The sequence below is a fragment of the Myotis yumanensis genome, unplaced genomic scaffold (genome assembly GCF_028538775.1).
Source record: "Myotis yumanensis isolate MYYU_CA2020_CCGP unplaced genomic scaffold, mMyoYum1.0.hap1 SCAF_14, whole genome shotgun sequence".
Classification (NCBI taxonomy): Eukaryota; Metazoa; Chordata; class Mammalia; order Chiroptera; family Vespertilionidae; genus Myotis; species Myotis yumanensis.
In genome coordinates this window covers 8,506,285-8,521,736 of record NW_027223765.1, presented here as the reverse complement: position 1 = coordinate 8,521,736, position 15,452 = coordinate 8,506,285, and the positions used below count along the sequence as shown (strand labels likewise).

At 43.9% G+C, this 15,452-nt stretch overlaps 1 protein-coding gene across 1 annotated transcript in view; it reads left to right on the top strand.

Annotated features, from left to right (window-relative positions):
* Positions 1–15,452, top strand: part of ANO10 (anoctamin 10) — a 97,949-nt gene that overhangs the window by 47,348 nt on the left and 35,149 nt on the right. The gene's annotated exons all lie outside the window — the stretch shown is intronic.

Below are 15,452 nucleotides of genomic sequence, written 5' to 3'. Positions count from 1 at the left end.
AGGGCGGATTGGGAGGTTGCGATGCCACCCTCAGTCACGCTCAGGGTGGGGCCGATTGGGGGGTTGGGGCACCACCCCCTGTCACACTCAAGGCAGGGTCGATGGGGAGGTTGCGGCACCACCCCCTGTCACGCACAGAGCAGGGCAAATCAGGGGGTTGGGGCGGTGCCCCCTGTCATGCACAGAGCAGGGCCCATCAGGGGATTGGGGAGCTCCCCCCTGTCACACACAGAGTAGGGCCGATAGGGGAGTTAGGGCACCGTCCCCTGTCACACACAGAGCAGGGCGGATCAGGGGGTTGGGGCGCCGCCCTCTCTCACCCACAGAGCAGGGCCGATCAGGGGGTTGGGGCGCCGCCACTGTCACACTCAGGGCAGGGCTGATGGGGAGGTATGGCTCTACCCCGTCACACACAGAGCAGGGCCCGTGGGGGGGGGGGGGTTGGGGTGCCGCACCCTGTCACACACAGAGCAGGGCCCATCAGGGGGTTGGGGCGCCTTCCCCTGTCACGAACAGAGCAGGGCGGATAGGGAGGTTGTGGCCCCGCCCCCTGTCACACACAGAGCTGCAGGGCGATCAGGGGGTTTGGGCGCTGCCCCCTGTCACGCTGATCTGGTGCCAAGAGGCCTTGCGGCTCCACTGATCCCAGTGCTGGGAGGCATATTACCCTTTTACTATATAGGATAGAGGCCTGGGGGCCGGCTGGTTTGCCCTGAAGGGTGTCCTGGATCAGGGTGGGGGTCCCCACTGGGGTGCCTGGCCAGCCTGGATGAGGGGATGATGGCTGTTTGCAGCTGGTCACACACCCTTCAGGGTGGGAGTCCCCACTGGGGTGCCTGGCCAGTCTGGGTGAGGGGCTGAGGGCTGCTTTCAGGCTGGCGGTTGTTGACTGAAGCTCCCAACCGCTCCTTTTTTTTCTCTTCTTAAAATTTTATTCTGGGCCAGCTTTAGCTCTGGCTCTAGCTCTGAGGCTTCGTATCTGGTTTGTTTGCCATTCTATAATCAAAACAATGTATAACTTCAGCTCTGAGATCCCAGCAGGCTGAAAGCTGGTTTCTGGGGTTTTGTTTAGCTTCTTATTTGCAACATAGTACATAGTTGCTTAGAGTTGCAACTCAGAGGCCGGCAAGTCAGGCGGGGAACGTTGGAGTCTGCAGTCACTGGAGCAAGCAAGCCTCATGTTCACTTCCAGCTGCCTGGCTGCCGGCCGCCATCTTGGCTGACAGTTAATTTGCATAAGGATATGCTGATTAGCCAATGGGAAGGGTAGCGGTCGTATGCTAATTACCATGTTTCTCTTTTATTAGTGTAGATTGTAGGTTCACATGCATTTGTAAGAAGTAATACACAGAGATCCCTGCACCCTCCCCCCAGTCTCTTCCAGGGCTAACATTTTGTAGAACTCTGGAGCCATGTTGCACATCAGGATGTTGACATCGCTACAATCTGCCGATCTCGTTTAGATCTTCCCAGTTTGTGTGGATTTAGTCCTACACAATTTTATCACATGTGTAGTTTGCATGTTCACCGTCACAGATAGATACAGAACAGTTCTGTCAGCACAAGGCTCCCTCTCATCCTTTCATAACCACACCCACCTCTCACCCCTCCACCCCTCCTTCTCCATCTCTTACCCTGGCAACCACCGACCTGTTCTCCATTTCCCAGTCGGTCAGTATATACCCTTTGGAGATGGGCTTTTTTTCACTCAGCACTGTTCCCAGGAGATTCCTCCAAGTTAATATGTGTATCAATAGCTTGTTCCTTTTCCTTGTCGGGTATTGTTCCATGGTATGCATGTACCACGGTGTATTTAACCACCTACTCATTGAAGGACATCTGGGCTCATTCCAGATTTAGGGGCAACTACATATAAAGCTACCCTGACCATTTCATACAGGTTTGGGGTGAACATAAGTTTTCATTTCTCTAGATAAATGTCCGAGAGTAACATTGCTGGGTAATTGTGTGGTAATTGCATGTTTCGTTTTACAAGAAGCTGCCAAACTGTTTTGCAGAGTGACCCAGTTTCTCCACATCCTTGCCAGAATGGTGGTGTCACTAATTTTTATTCCAGCCATTCTGATGGGTTTGCATCGAGAGCTCACTGTGGTTTAATTTGCATTTTTCTGAAGGGTAATGAGCTTGACTATCTTTTCATGTGCTATTTGCCATCTGTCTGTCCTCTTCAGTGAAATGTCTGTCCATGTCTTTCGCCCATTTTCGAACTGGATTTCTTTTTTAAGTAGTTGGGTTTTAAAAGTTCTTTATGTCTAGGTGACATGGGAGCTGCTGGAGATTCTGAGCAGAGGATGGTTGGGTTATGTGTGGACGTGGTGACAGGAGACTGTAAGGGATGAGGACAAAGGCAGAGGGACCCGTTAGGAGGCCAGGGCAATGATCCTGGACAGAGACGGTGGTGCCCTGGGTCAGGGTAGCAAACGTGGAGGTAGCAGCAGTGGTTGGGTTCTGGATAAATGTTCAAGGCAAATTCAGAAGGATCTGATTATAGGTTCCAGGTGGGATATAGCAAAAGCAGGCATCGAGAAAGACCCCCGGTTTGTCCTGAGCACCTTAGAGAATTGAATTGTCCTTCCTGAGACGAGAACACCGTTGTAAACGAGTAAGGCCAATAAGGTCTAGATAACACCACGAGAGCAGCTCTGTTAAACGTTGAGGATTAACAAGCATACAGCAAAGTGCATTAAGGCGTGCTCATCTGAAATGGTTCATTTTCAAGAATAAATAGATTTTTTTTCATAAAGATTTGCGGGGACATCTGGGCTCATTCCAGATTTAGGGGCAACTACATATAAAGCTACCCTGACCATTTCATACAGGAGATGTTTTCCTTTGCTTTCTTTAATTATTGACATCTTAAATTCTTTACCTTTTTAGCTCTTCTGAGAAACAAGGTACATCCATCTCTGCTACAAATTGAAATATGAAATTGATTTGTTCTGCAAGTATCTTTCACCCCTCTTACGCAGACCCCTAATCTCCGGGCCCTGTGGGGGAACAAGGAGGTATAACTGCTGGCCAGAGGGACCGTGTTCTTTTGTTAAGCATAAGTAAAAGGTGTGAAAACTGCAGAGTCAGGGAGATTAAAACAAACCCCACTGGCTAACGTTTGTGTATGTCACCTCCTTCTCTTGAACATCTGTCACAAAACGACGGAGTGTTGGCTCTGTGATCTGAGAGATGACTTGCTGTAAAGGGCACATGAGGAAAGTGTGACACCTCATTCCCGAGGAAGAAAGCCAGTGGAGGCTTTGATGTGGTGTAATTTGGGGTCTCGCGGGGACCTGAGTAAACCCCTGGAGATGATGACATCTCGTGACATACTTACTCCTCAGTCACCTCACTAGTGAAATAACGTCACGGGACCAGCCTGTAGGCGGTCCTCATGCTGAGCAGGACACGTGCTCTGGTAATTTAAGCAATTTCAATCTGCAGCTGATTTTCCCGTAGAAACAGTGATGTGAGAGAGAATTGTATTCTGACCAGGGATCCAAGGTTCACCATGGCTTAGTATTTACCAGACACGTTGCATTTGACTATATTTGTTTTCAGCTGTAAATGGTTGCTATTTAGTATAAGACTAAATAGTTTTACTAAAGCAAAGCAGAGAAACTGTCATGGCACTGAGAGGGTTCAGAAGAACTTCATTCAGAATGATTTTTACCATCATCTTTGAAAGAGACTTTGGATCAGTTTGGTAGTTTGTTGAGAATTGATTCAAGAATAATGATCTAAAAGGACTTTTTTCTCTAAACGAAGTGAACCAATCTGATTCTTAAAAACAAACAAACAAGCAGTGCCTCGCTTAGCAATAGCAGAAAATGTATTCCGTCCCAGCCACAGCTATAATTAGGTACCAATTACATTACCCAGCTGTAATTGTCATAATTGTTATTTACATTTCTTAGTGGAGGTATTTCATGCTTTTTCTTGGATCCTTTGCACTTGGCTTTTTGTTGGTATTGATTTTTTTGGACCTGCAGATCGCCAACACTTTAGTGCATCATTATATAACAAGATCCCAAGCCTCAGCACAGACGGCAGCAGCCACGGCCAGGTTTGCTGCTCTGTACCAATCCTCTCTCTCAGCCGTAACACTGCCTCACTGGAGCGGGGTTTTTAATAGGATGCATGGCTGTGCAGTGATGCAGCCTTTCTCTACATGGCAGCCTTGAAAAATTCACGCAGATCTTAGCTGGCCGAGCAGCCACAGCATCCTACAGACTTGGGCCAGGATTGGCATAAAGCCTGTTAGAAACTAATCCTTTTAAAATTTCTTCCTGGATGCCAAGATCATCCAAGATGATTTTGGAGCCTTTTGAGAGCATTAATTTTTTTTTTTACGTTGTGGTTACAGCTCACTTCCCTTTGCCGAATCCCATTCTCTATCCCAGTCCCCCTGCATCACGTGGCTTCGCTATCTGTCCCATCTCTCTTCGCTTCTGGCTGCTTGAGCTTCTGATTGTTTTGGACGGAAGCGGATGAAGTTGCTTTGTGACTTTGGGCCTCTGGGCCCGTTCCCCTCTCCTCACTACTGGGATGAACACTATAGTGAGCTCTTTATAAGACTGGTATTTTTCCAAGAGGAAAAGGACTAGGTGATACAAAAACTAAAAAGAAATGACCAAAATAAAGTAGAAAAACTTCCTTTAAATATCTAAGGGTGAAAGGTGTTTTAAACCACTAGAGGGAGCCCATATTGTTCCAATTTCTGAATCCTATCAAGTTTAACAGCTCACTTTTATTGGCCATAGAAGAGGGCACCTCCAAACAGTGATGTACACATGCATAATGGTAACCATCGCCTTCAGCTAGCTTTCAAGGTGAAAACGGGAGGTCATCGGATGGAGACCACTGTCTACACTGTGGTCTCCCACTCCGTGTCACAGAGGCCATGTGAATGAGGCCATTGGAGCCAGGACCTCTCCAGGGCTTCTGGCTCTCCTGTTCCCCTTGCCTGTAACACGCATGGTCATCTCCCACCCGCTTCCTCCCATCATCCCCTGGGCAGATTGAGTTCCATCCTGCAGAATATCAGTCTTGTGTCGACATTATGCTGGGCTCTGGGCAAACTGGAAGGGGACTAATGCAGCTGTCTTTCATGGCAGGATAGGAATCGTCTTCCTCTCCAATAATCTTTTTGCACCTCTGCTGGTTCTTGCTTCCATGGCTTGGGACTGCCCCTTCCTCTGTTTAGCGCTCCTGTCTGCTGCTGAAGTCCTAGGCTTCCTTTGAGGCCCAATCGGAGAACGACTTCCTCTGCCGCGCCTTCCTTGGTCAAAGCATTTCTTTATCATCAAGGTCCTTGTGTGGAGGTATATAATTTGAACTACACTTGAATATACGTTGCCATGGAGATGTTTTGTATTTGCCTCATGCCTGGATTCTCACTTTTAATAGATTGTAAACTCTTTGTGACAGGGTTATGTCTTCTGCGTTCCAGTTATTTTACCCATAAGGCCTAGCATTGCTTAGGAACTTGGTAAATACCGATTTTAGCTGTGCTTTAAATTTTACTAGAAGTTACCAGCACCATTGTCAGGAACATGAAGACATCTTATGAGAAAAAACAGGGCAAACCCTTTAGCTGCCCCCTCTCCAGCTCTAGAAGGCTGGGGGAGGAGGGTGATTACATCTGTGGTGTGATTTTAGCTTTTTCCTCGGTATGCACCACCGCCTGAAGTCGTTCAGGGCTGGGAACTTACTCAAACATCCCAAGGACTACAACCTCGAGTCCAGAACTGTTTGATGATGTAGGAACACGTAGATATGCCCAGTAGCTTCCCAGGGGGGGAAAACCGCTCCCACCGTGGCCCACTTCACCTGCCCTCAGCCAGCCCGCAGCCGGTCCCTGCTCAGGGCCTCATCCTGCTGCAAGGCCACTTCATGATGCAGAGCAAGCACTTGGTACTCCTTGATTTAAAAAATGTACAAGTGGAGAATTCCATGCTACTTAAATCCTTTGAAAATAATTACCAGATTGTTAATGACTTGATTCGCAGCTGAGAATTCATCCTGATAGGGACAAGATATATGTCATTCCACATAAAGAGTGCAGAGATTATGCAACAAAATTAGAAATTAAGCATCAACATTAAGATCTGTACCATTATTTTCACTTTGGGTTCTTTAATTTCATGTTTAGGTTAGCTTAATTTGTATTGTTTTCCCTCTTTGAATATATCATAAGAAGCAATGTGAAAATATTATATCTGGGGCGAATTCTACCGTTCTGCCAATGAACTTGCTGCAGGGAGCAGCCTTCTCCCCTATAAACAACAACAGGCATCTGAAGGGTCTGCAGGAGAGCAGAGGGCATGTGGGAGGAGGTGGGGACCACTTCCCAGGGAGCACAGAGAGGTGGGTCTTTCCTGCTGAAAGAGAGGCCCCTCCTCTTCAGGGACTGGTTTTCTGTGACCAGGAAAACAGCATCAGGAAGGAATTTTGTTGTGTTTGTCTGGTGTCCTATTTATATTTAGATATTTAATTCATCTGGAAACTATTTTTTGTTTTTAAAGTAGGAGTCCAACTTTGTATATCCCAAAGGAATAGCCATTTATATTTATTTCATTTTTAAATAAACCATCTTTTTTAGTAACCTAAATACTACCTTTATCACATATGTTTTGAGAATCTGTTCTATTTCACTGATCTATTTGTCTCTTTTTGAGCCAATTCATATTGTTTTGATTGTAGTTATTATAGTAAGTTTTAGTATTTTTTCCCTAATTTTTTCCTCCTACTTTCCCCCCCTACAAATTTGTTATTAATTTTTATATATTTATTTTTCCAAACGAACTTTAAAATTACTTAGTTTCATTTCAACAAAATCCATTGGTTTCTGATTACGATTAAATTTCTATGTGAATCTTGGGAAGATTTAATACTTTGTGATGAGTTTGCCTAAGAACACTGCATATCAGTGCCTTGTTCTATGTTCTTCAATAAAATTTTGTTTTTCATCATATAAGCTCTGTACCTTTCTTATTTTCCTTTGGTAAGTTGTATTGCTCTTATGAATAGTATTTTTCTAATCAATTTCCATTTCTTACCAGTATAAAGAAAAGCTTTTAAAAAGTATTTATATCCAACAACTACTAAGCTCTCACTTGCTGCTGCAAATACAGATGTTTGCTCTGCCAGTTCTTACACCATTTGTTTTATATCTTCTCTTAGTGCATTAGTTAGGGTCATGTTGAATAGTAAACATCCCTGTGTTCGTCTTGAATGGTAATGGCCTCAATATTTCACCATTACCTAAGTTGTTTGTTGTAAGATTCTAGTAAATGGCCTTGATCTTATTTAAGTATCTTTTTCTACTTCTATTTTAGGGAGTTGTTTGTTTGTTATCTTGTTTTAATTAGGAATGACAATTTGATTTTACCAAATGTTTTTTAGCCTCTATGTTTTATTGATATTGTTTTAATGTTTTCACTGTAAAAAATATAAATGTAATAAATATGTTGATAGCTTTCCTAATGGTGGCCAATCCCTGCATTCGTGAAATAAACAATGCTTGGTCATGTAATATTATTCTGTTAATTCACTACTGGGTTCTATGTGCCAGTACTGTATTTAGAATTTTTGCATCTATATTTATAGTGAAATTGGTCTTTTTTAAAAAATCAGGTTTTAGTATTAAGTATATTCTAGCTTCTTAGACTTAATTGGGGTAGCTTTCCATTCTTTTCTACGGCCTAGACCAGTTTGAGTACACAGTATCTGTTCCCTGATGATGTCTACTGTCCAATGTTCATAAGAGTTTTGGGTACTACCAAGCTTTTAACCTTTATCCTTGTGATTTTAAAATATCTTATTGCTTTAAACTTTAAAGGGAGGTCTCTAAAATGCTTGTTTTCCCCTCTCGTTCAAACTGCCAAGATTTGGGCTGTTTTATTGTTTTGCTTTTTTTTTGCTTGTGTTTACATGAAAAGTTTTAGAGTTTTAGTAATAAGCTGAAAGCTTTTGCAACAGGAGGGAACCCATGGAGGGGGGTGCTGTACATATAGTGTCCAAGGCTTTTGTTGCTACATGCATAGTTGGAGACGTGAGAAGGGGAAGGAACCTACATTTAGCAGGAAAAGGAGGACAGGGCTGGTTGTTGAAAGCCTGGCTCCAGCTCCAGCTCCCTGCAAGCTGGGTGACGTTAATTAAGCAAACCTCTGAGCTTCAAGTCGTTTTTCCTCATCCACGAGTCATGTTGATAACTGCCTAATACAACCGCTACGAGGATCAGAAGAAATAATACTCAGAAGCGTCTAAATCCTTAAAGCACTGTGTTGATACAAAGGTTGCTTTATAGGGTTATTCTTATCAAATGATTCATATAATAGGAAATGTCTTTAATGAAAGGCGATTTTTATTTGCAAATGTTTATTTAGGTAGTTGTTGACTTATTATAAGACAGTCTTTTTTTAAAAATCAGGATCAGTAATGACCATGAGATAATTAGAACAGGTTTTAAATTTTGTTAAGTCATCTCAGGTTTAAAGATGTTACACTGTACCCCAATGAGCCGGCCAGGTCACACTTTAACATCCTGGGATCATTAGCAATCTTAAGTGAACAAAACACCAGCTCGTTGATTTTGTGGGCATCACTATACTTTCTGTCTTTTTTCTTGTCCTCGTAGAGAGAGAGAGAGAGAAAGACTTTTCCCATGTCCTTTATTTAATCACCTGGAAATAGAGACCCCCCCTTTTTTTGTAGCAAAATGCTCCTCTAGCACAAAAACAGAAAAGAAATATTTTCTCCAGCGTGTACTTACAGCACCAGTTAAATTGAATCACAACCCGTGTCAAGCACCTGAAATGAATGTTCGTAAAGAGTCCATCCTGGCAGACTGTGTATAATCTCCGTGGTGACATGGTGAGAACTTGCTGCATCCTCTTTCACCCTCGAGCCTGCAGTGAAAGGTGTATAATCAGTTCCTTTAGTTCACACCAGGCTCCTACTCGCCGTGCGATCAGCTGCGGACACGTGAAGTCCAAATACTTAGTCGACTGGTCGTGCCCACTGGGGGAGAGAGAGTACAGCCTCCACCTCCGTAATCAATCAAGGATAATACCGGCTTAGGAATCATCTGAGCCGTGTGAGGTGCTGAGCGACTGATGTACTCCTTCGTGTCTCATGGTTCGGAGCCAGGCCGAGCGCTGAGTGCTGTCCAGGGTGCAGCAGCAGGTCTCGACACTGCGGGGAACCTCGCTGCAGAAGTGAGGCCCTTGGATGCAATGTCATTTTGCAATGCAAATGAGAGCAATGAAACAGGGCATCTGAAGGAAATATCACAAGATCCCCGACACTATAAAAAATATCCGGTCGCTACACTCATTGGGAAAAGGGCCCAGGGCCTGGAAGCAGATCGTTTTCACTGGGATGGAATCACTTAAGAGATCATTCTTTCCACAACAAACGAACACACAGATAGAAGAGGGTGAAGGTTTTTTGAAGGAAGGACCTTGTTGGATTCCTGCCGTGTGGCGTTGGGTGCTGATCACTCCTCAGTGCCCAGACCACAGCAAGCTCAGAGCATCAAATCCTTTGTTCCTAAGAGAAGATATAATTAAATAATTCTGAAACATGACCAAAAATTGAATCTCTGAAGAGACAAATTCAATAGCAGTCTCTTTCTTCAACATCCATGTCCTATTTATTGAATTGCCTGCCCATTACTCATTTCTCCGGGAAACGAGCCTCCGTCTCCGACTGCAGTGGGTGCAGCTGTGGCTCCTGGTGGAAACAGCCGTGGCTTCTGGTGGAAGTGTGCCCCACCCCTGCCCCACCCCTGCCCCTTGATGAGCAGTGAGCACCCAGCCTAGGCGCCACCAGGCCACTCTTCCTTGGAGGGATTGGAACTGTCCCCAGGGGGCGCTCGTCCTGGTCTGGCTGCTCCTGGAGCCGGGAGCTGTGAACTTGGGAGCCGTTGTTGGTGTCTGCTTCGGTCACACAGCCTGGGGAGCATTGAGAGCCCCTTTGGAGATCGATGGGAACTCAGAAAAGAGGCCTCAGGGGCCGGTGAGGGTTAGCACGTTCATCTGGTGTGGCGTCCTGCGTTGTAGATGAGGGCCTGGTTGGACTGGGAGCCGTTCCTGGGGCACAGTGGTCCATGACGTAGCTGGTTGCACACTGGGGAGCAGTGGCATCGACTAGATGACCGTTCAGGGGCTTCCAACCCTGAGATCCCATGGCTCTCTAAAGGCACAGATTACATGTGTCTGAGTCCTTGCCAAATTTAAAAACTGGATTTTACAAAATTTTCTGCTTATGATTGACCAAGCATATTGAGATTCCTTTGATAATCACATTTAGGTTTATGAAAGTAATACACATTCGTAATTTGAAAGGTTAAATATTTCTTTAAGAGCACAGTCATAACAAAATTACAGGTCACTGCTTTCTTCTCATTTCTTAGTGTCAGTGACTCAATATTTTAGCCCTTCTAGTTACATCTATATTTCTAAAAAACATGTTCAGTTTTACTGACTCCCCTACTAAATAATATGAATGTATTTACACTCACCACATACTTCTGTCTCTCCATCCTCCCCATGTAGCTTTACATCGCCGTTTTTGGTTAAATTAATATTGAATGATTACATTACTATGTAACTGTTACTTACAGGTGAGCATATAGTGTGCCGTGATTATATTTCCTTAAACATAGTTGAGCTGATCATTGCCTTATATTTAATCTGCTTGGTTTTCTACGTACCTATGATGGATTCTTTCCTAAACTCGGTGCCCTTAAACACATCAGGTAACTTATTTGTGTTCTCTTCTGTTGTCTTCCTGGGAGAGGTTACTCCGGGAATCATGGTGTCCGGTCCCGATCTTGGCAGCTCACTCTCTAAATATGCTGTGAGACTCCCTCTCACTCTAACTTCCTGAGAATGGACTTCGCTTTGCTCCAACACCCTTTCCTAATCCCTTCCATGTTGGCTGGTCCATGACAGAGAAATTTTAGGATCCTGTGTGTCTGAAAGCTTCCCCATGGCCAGCTTCCCTCCAGATTTGGAAGGCTCTGCTCTGTTGCCTGCGGCGATGGTGGGAGGCTGACGCTGGGCTCACCCTGTCTTCCACCCACGATCTGCTAGTCTCTTAGATGCTTTCAAGTTTATCCACGTTGTTATGAAATTTCATAGTGCTATGTCTTGGTGGGTTGGGCTGCTTTTTTCTTTCCCATCAATTGAGCTTGACACATGCAAACTCCTGTTCTTCGGTTCTGTGACATTTCTTGAATTATTTCTTTGAAAAGTATCTTTCTCCATCTTTTATCTCCTCTATTCCTGGGCCTCCATTGCATTATCCGGATTTATCATTTGTTGTGTATTCCCACCTCCTCCCCATTTTCTGTCTCCTTTTTTGTTTGTTTTGATTGTTTTAGTCTGTTTTGAGACTAAACTGTATTTTCTAATTCTTCTGTTGAATTTATTTCTGTTGTCATATGGTTAGTGTCCAAGAGCTCTTTGGCCTCCGAGTGATCTCACCCCCTTTAAAAATAGTCTTCTGCACTTTGCTTCCTGAAGGCACTGTCATTTCTCTGAAGTTTTCTTTGGGTCCTTGCCTTGTCTGTCTCCTCCGAATTCCCCTTTCAGTGTCATGGCATTTTCCTTGCAGGGTGGGTGGGGGCTGGCTCTGCTGGCGAGGAGAGAGGGGCCACAGGAGGCGGTCCGAGGTCGGGTTCACTGGGTCTGGGCACTGAGGGCTTTCATTTTAGTGAGGTTTGGGAGGAGAGGGGAGGAGAAATAAGCTCATCTGTTTATTCCAGAAGTGCCTCAAATCCCAGTATTACAGTTTGATTTTAACCATTTGGTAATTAACTTTTCTCCTGCTCAATCTATCTAATACTTATTTAGAAATGCCTGCAGCTTTTTAAAACTTCCTCTTCTCTTTAAGGCTCTCTTCAGGGCGATGTACCAATCACATTTCCCTGAGGGTCGTTACTTGTCTAGTTCTGTTTTTATCACTGAGTTCTGTGCATTTGTAATTTTTACTACATTGTTTAATTTTAGATTGGCCAAATTCTGAATTGTTACATCCAAGTCTAATGTTTATGTTTTGTTTCTGCCTCCACCTACTTGAAGATGGAAGTAACTACAAATGTAAAACTGTGAACAGAAATTAGGCTAAGAAACTTTTAGACTCTATCTGGACTAACAGGGACAGTATGTTCTTATCCGCCCACACAAGGTGAGAAATTCAATACAAGTTGGGCCTTCAGTCTTGCCTTTCGTTCTCCCTTCATCTGAAGTGAAAGGGGAAAGGTAATACATCTTTTTGTTATTAAACAAAATAAAGCATAAACATTCTTCTTTAGAAACACATTTTTTAAATTAAACTCAAAGGTGACTTTATTATGTAATTCCTTGAATGGGAACCTTGGTTTGCATAACGATCAGTCTCCTCAAGAATGGTTTTAGGAAATGTGCAGAACATGCCGTTCAGATGGTTCAATGTCATTTCTGAAGGGCCCTAACGCGTAGAGGCACTTCTGCGGGGGCTTGCCTTTGCTTTCTGATGCTTTAACCTTAAAATAAGGATAGAATTTGGAAGTCTAATCACCGAGTAAACTTTTTCAACTACTTGATTTCTCAAGCTTTTGCCAAATGTTGGGTCATGGTCAGTTTACTTTTGAATGATCTACAACATACGCATGGTGTGAATATTCCATATTGTTTAAAATGAGAAAAAAATTATATCAAGCAAGAACACTACACTGGGGTGAAAGTTAAGCATTTGTGAAATTAACTGCTTGTGCCTGAAAACTTCTCTCCACCTAGAAGGCCACCTACGTTATCGTAGGCACAAGCCATCAGAGCAGATAGAGCCACTAGGAGGCAGGCACCGAACCTCAGTTTCCTCACCTGCCAAATGGGAATGTGTCCAAGAGCTCTTTGGCCTCTGAATGATCTGGTTTTGAGCAGAAAAGGGAGAAGGATGACTGACACTGGAACGGAACCCTTTGACTTGGCAGTGACAGCTAACCAGCCCAGCACGGGCACACATGGTGGGTGAGGGTGGGAAAGCCTTGAAGCTATTTCCCTGCCGCCAGTCCCCAGGGAAAGCAGTTTCTACTTTTTAAATTAACTCTTGTTTAAAGCACGTGAGTACATATATGGAAAGCACGTGGAGGAGGGTCTGGCACACGGTAAGCACTGTATTCAAGAGTTAATTTAAAAAGTAGAAACTGCTTTCCCTGGGGACTGGCGGCAGGGAAATAGCTTCAAGACTTTCCCACCCTCACCCACCATGTGTGCCCGTGCTGGGCTGGTTAGCTGTCACTGCCAAGTCAAAGGGTTCCGTCCCAGTGTCAGTCATCCTTCTCCCTTTTCTGCTCAAAGCCAGTAATTCGCACATTCTGTGTTAAGATTATACTTGGTCCAAACAGGAAGACAGGTCACCACCTTCCCATGTGCTACTACACATGATCACATGCCAATCCCTCTGACAGCAAGGGAGACGTAAGGGTATTTAAGACGAGGAGCAATTTACCATCAGGCCATTCCCTCCCATTCTGAGCTCACCACAAGGACAGTGGCCCAGGGTCTCAGGGAGCATGTGAACCTTGGATCTACACTGTGATTGTGCCATTTGATTCACAAGTGGCTTTTATGTGATTGTATATTGACTTGACTCTTAAAAAAATAACCACCAGGCTCTGCCGGCGTGGCTCAGTGGTTGAGCATCGATCTATGAACCAGGAGGTCATGGTTTGATTCCCAGTCAGAGCACAGGCCTCAGTTGCAGGCTCAATCCCCTGTAGGGGGTGTACTGGAGGCTGATTGATGATTCTCTCTCATCATTGATGTTTCTCTCTCTCCCTCTCCCTTTCTCAATAAAAATATATTTAAAAAAATAACCATCAGTTGTTCTCAGCTACTTTCTTAATAAGGTAAACAGAAGGATAATAGTGGTGGATCTGTCTTTTTTTCCCCCAGTAGTTCTTTAAAACTTTATTTAAAAAAAACTTTTATACCTAGGGAAAATATGGGAGTATCCATGGGAATGCACCAAATACAGAAACTTTATTAGTACAACTGGTTACAGGGGCGAGTTTTAACACCCCTGGTGTATACCCTAAGAGCCATCCTCTGCAGTGGAGGGATGCAGTGAGGTTTCAGGTCAAGAGTAGAAAATGTAGACTTGCAAGGAATATCCTGTTTCCTATGCATAGAATTTTGAAAATTTGAGACTTTGTATCCCAAAATGAGACATCTTATGGTAAGTAATTAAAAAAAGAGTTTTATTTGTACTCAATTTCTTAACATTTCTTTTGTAATTGGATGCACTTTTACTGTGAGTTAAACCTGGGATTGAATGTTTGATGTTATTTAAATAGGTTTCCAACTGGGGGAGAGTGTTTTCTGGGCCACCACAGCTGTGTTATGTAAGAGAGGAAGTCATTATATCACCTTCCAAAAATACTTCCCTGAAAAAATATTTTGCAATCAGGATATGTCTGTTTAAATATGTACTACTACAAACCTTGTTATCTTGATGTACAATGTACATTTTTAAATTAATACTTTATATTTAGAGAATTTTTCATTTGACAGAAAAATTATTTTGAAAGTACAGAGTCACCAGATACCCCCAGTTCCCCCAGTTTCCCCTACTATTAACATCTTTCATTAGTATGGTACATTTGTCATAGTTGATTAACCAATATTGATCTGTTATTAACTAAGGCCACAGTTTACATTAGGGTTCACTCTGTGCTGACCTTGGGCTCAGCTTCTCTCTTGGGACTACAACCCTACACAAGGCCCTCTCCCGGAAGATCACATGCTTTCCTTAAAGGACACGCCCCTGGCTTTAGCGCAAGCGAGGGTAGAACCTGCAGTTACTTGTCTTACAAGGCACCATGAGAAGGGGCTCCCTGTGGCCCCAGCTTTCCTGAAGACAGTCCTCTAATGCACTCACTCTGGTGCGGACTCCCTGGCCCACTTTCCTTTGTGGGGTTGAACATGACATTGGCCCCTCTCTGAGGCCCCGTAGGGAGGTCCGTCCTTTGTCTCAGGAGAAGCGCTGCACTTTCTGCTCCATCAGAAGTTCTGGCAAATTCTCTTGTTTTCCAGTCTCTCTCTCTCTCTCTTTTTTTTAGAGCATATACTTCTGTCATTTCAGGGGACCCTGGGGAGGTGGAAGAAGTAGCTGTGCATGCTACCATCATAAAATGAAAATTTCTGAGGTTTTTTTTTTCCTTGAGAGCCTAATTGCACATATTTTTTTCAATCTTGACTCCATTAACCATTTATGGATTGGCATTTGGCGTGTAATTCGTCTGGTAATCATCAGAGGATGCTTTTCTGATGGAGTTTCTTTTATTCAGTGGTGGCTGGCTCTGAATGGAAAGAGGTGCCACTGTAGAAATCAGATTAGCGTTCCAGAATTTCAAGAATTCAATTCTAATTTGCATTTTCTATTTCAGA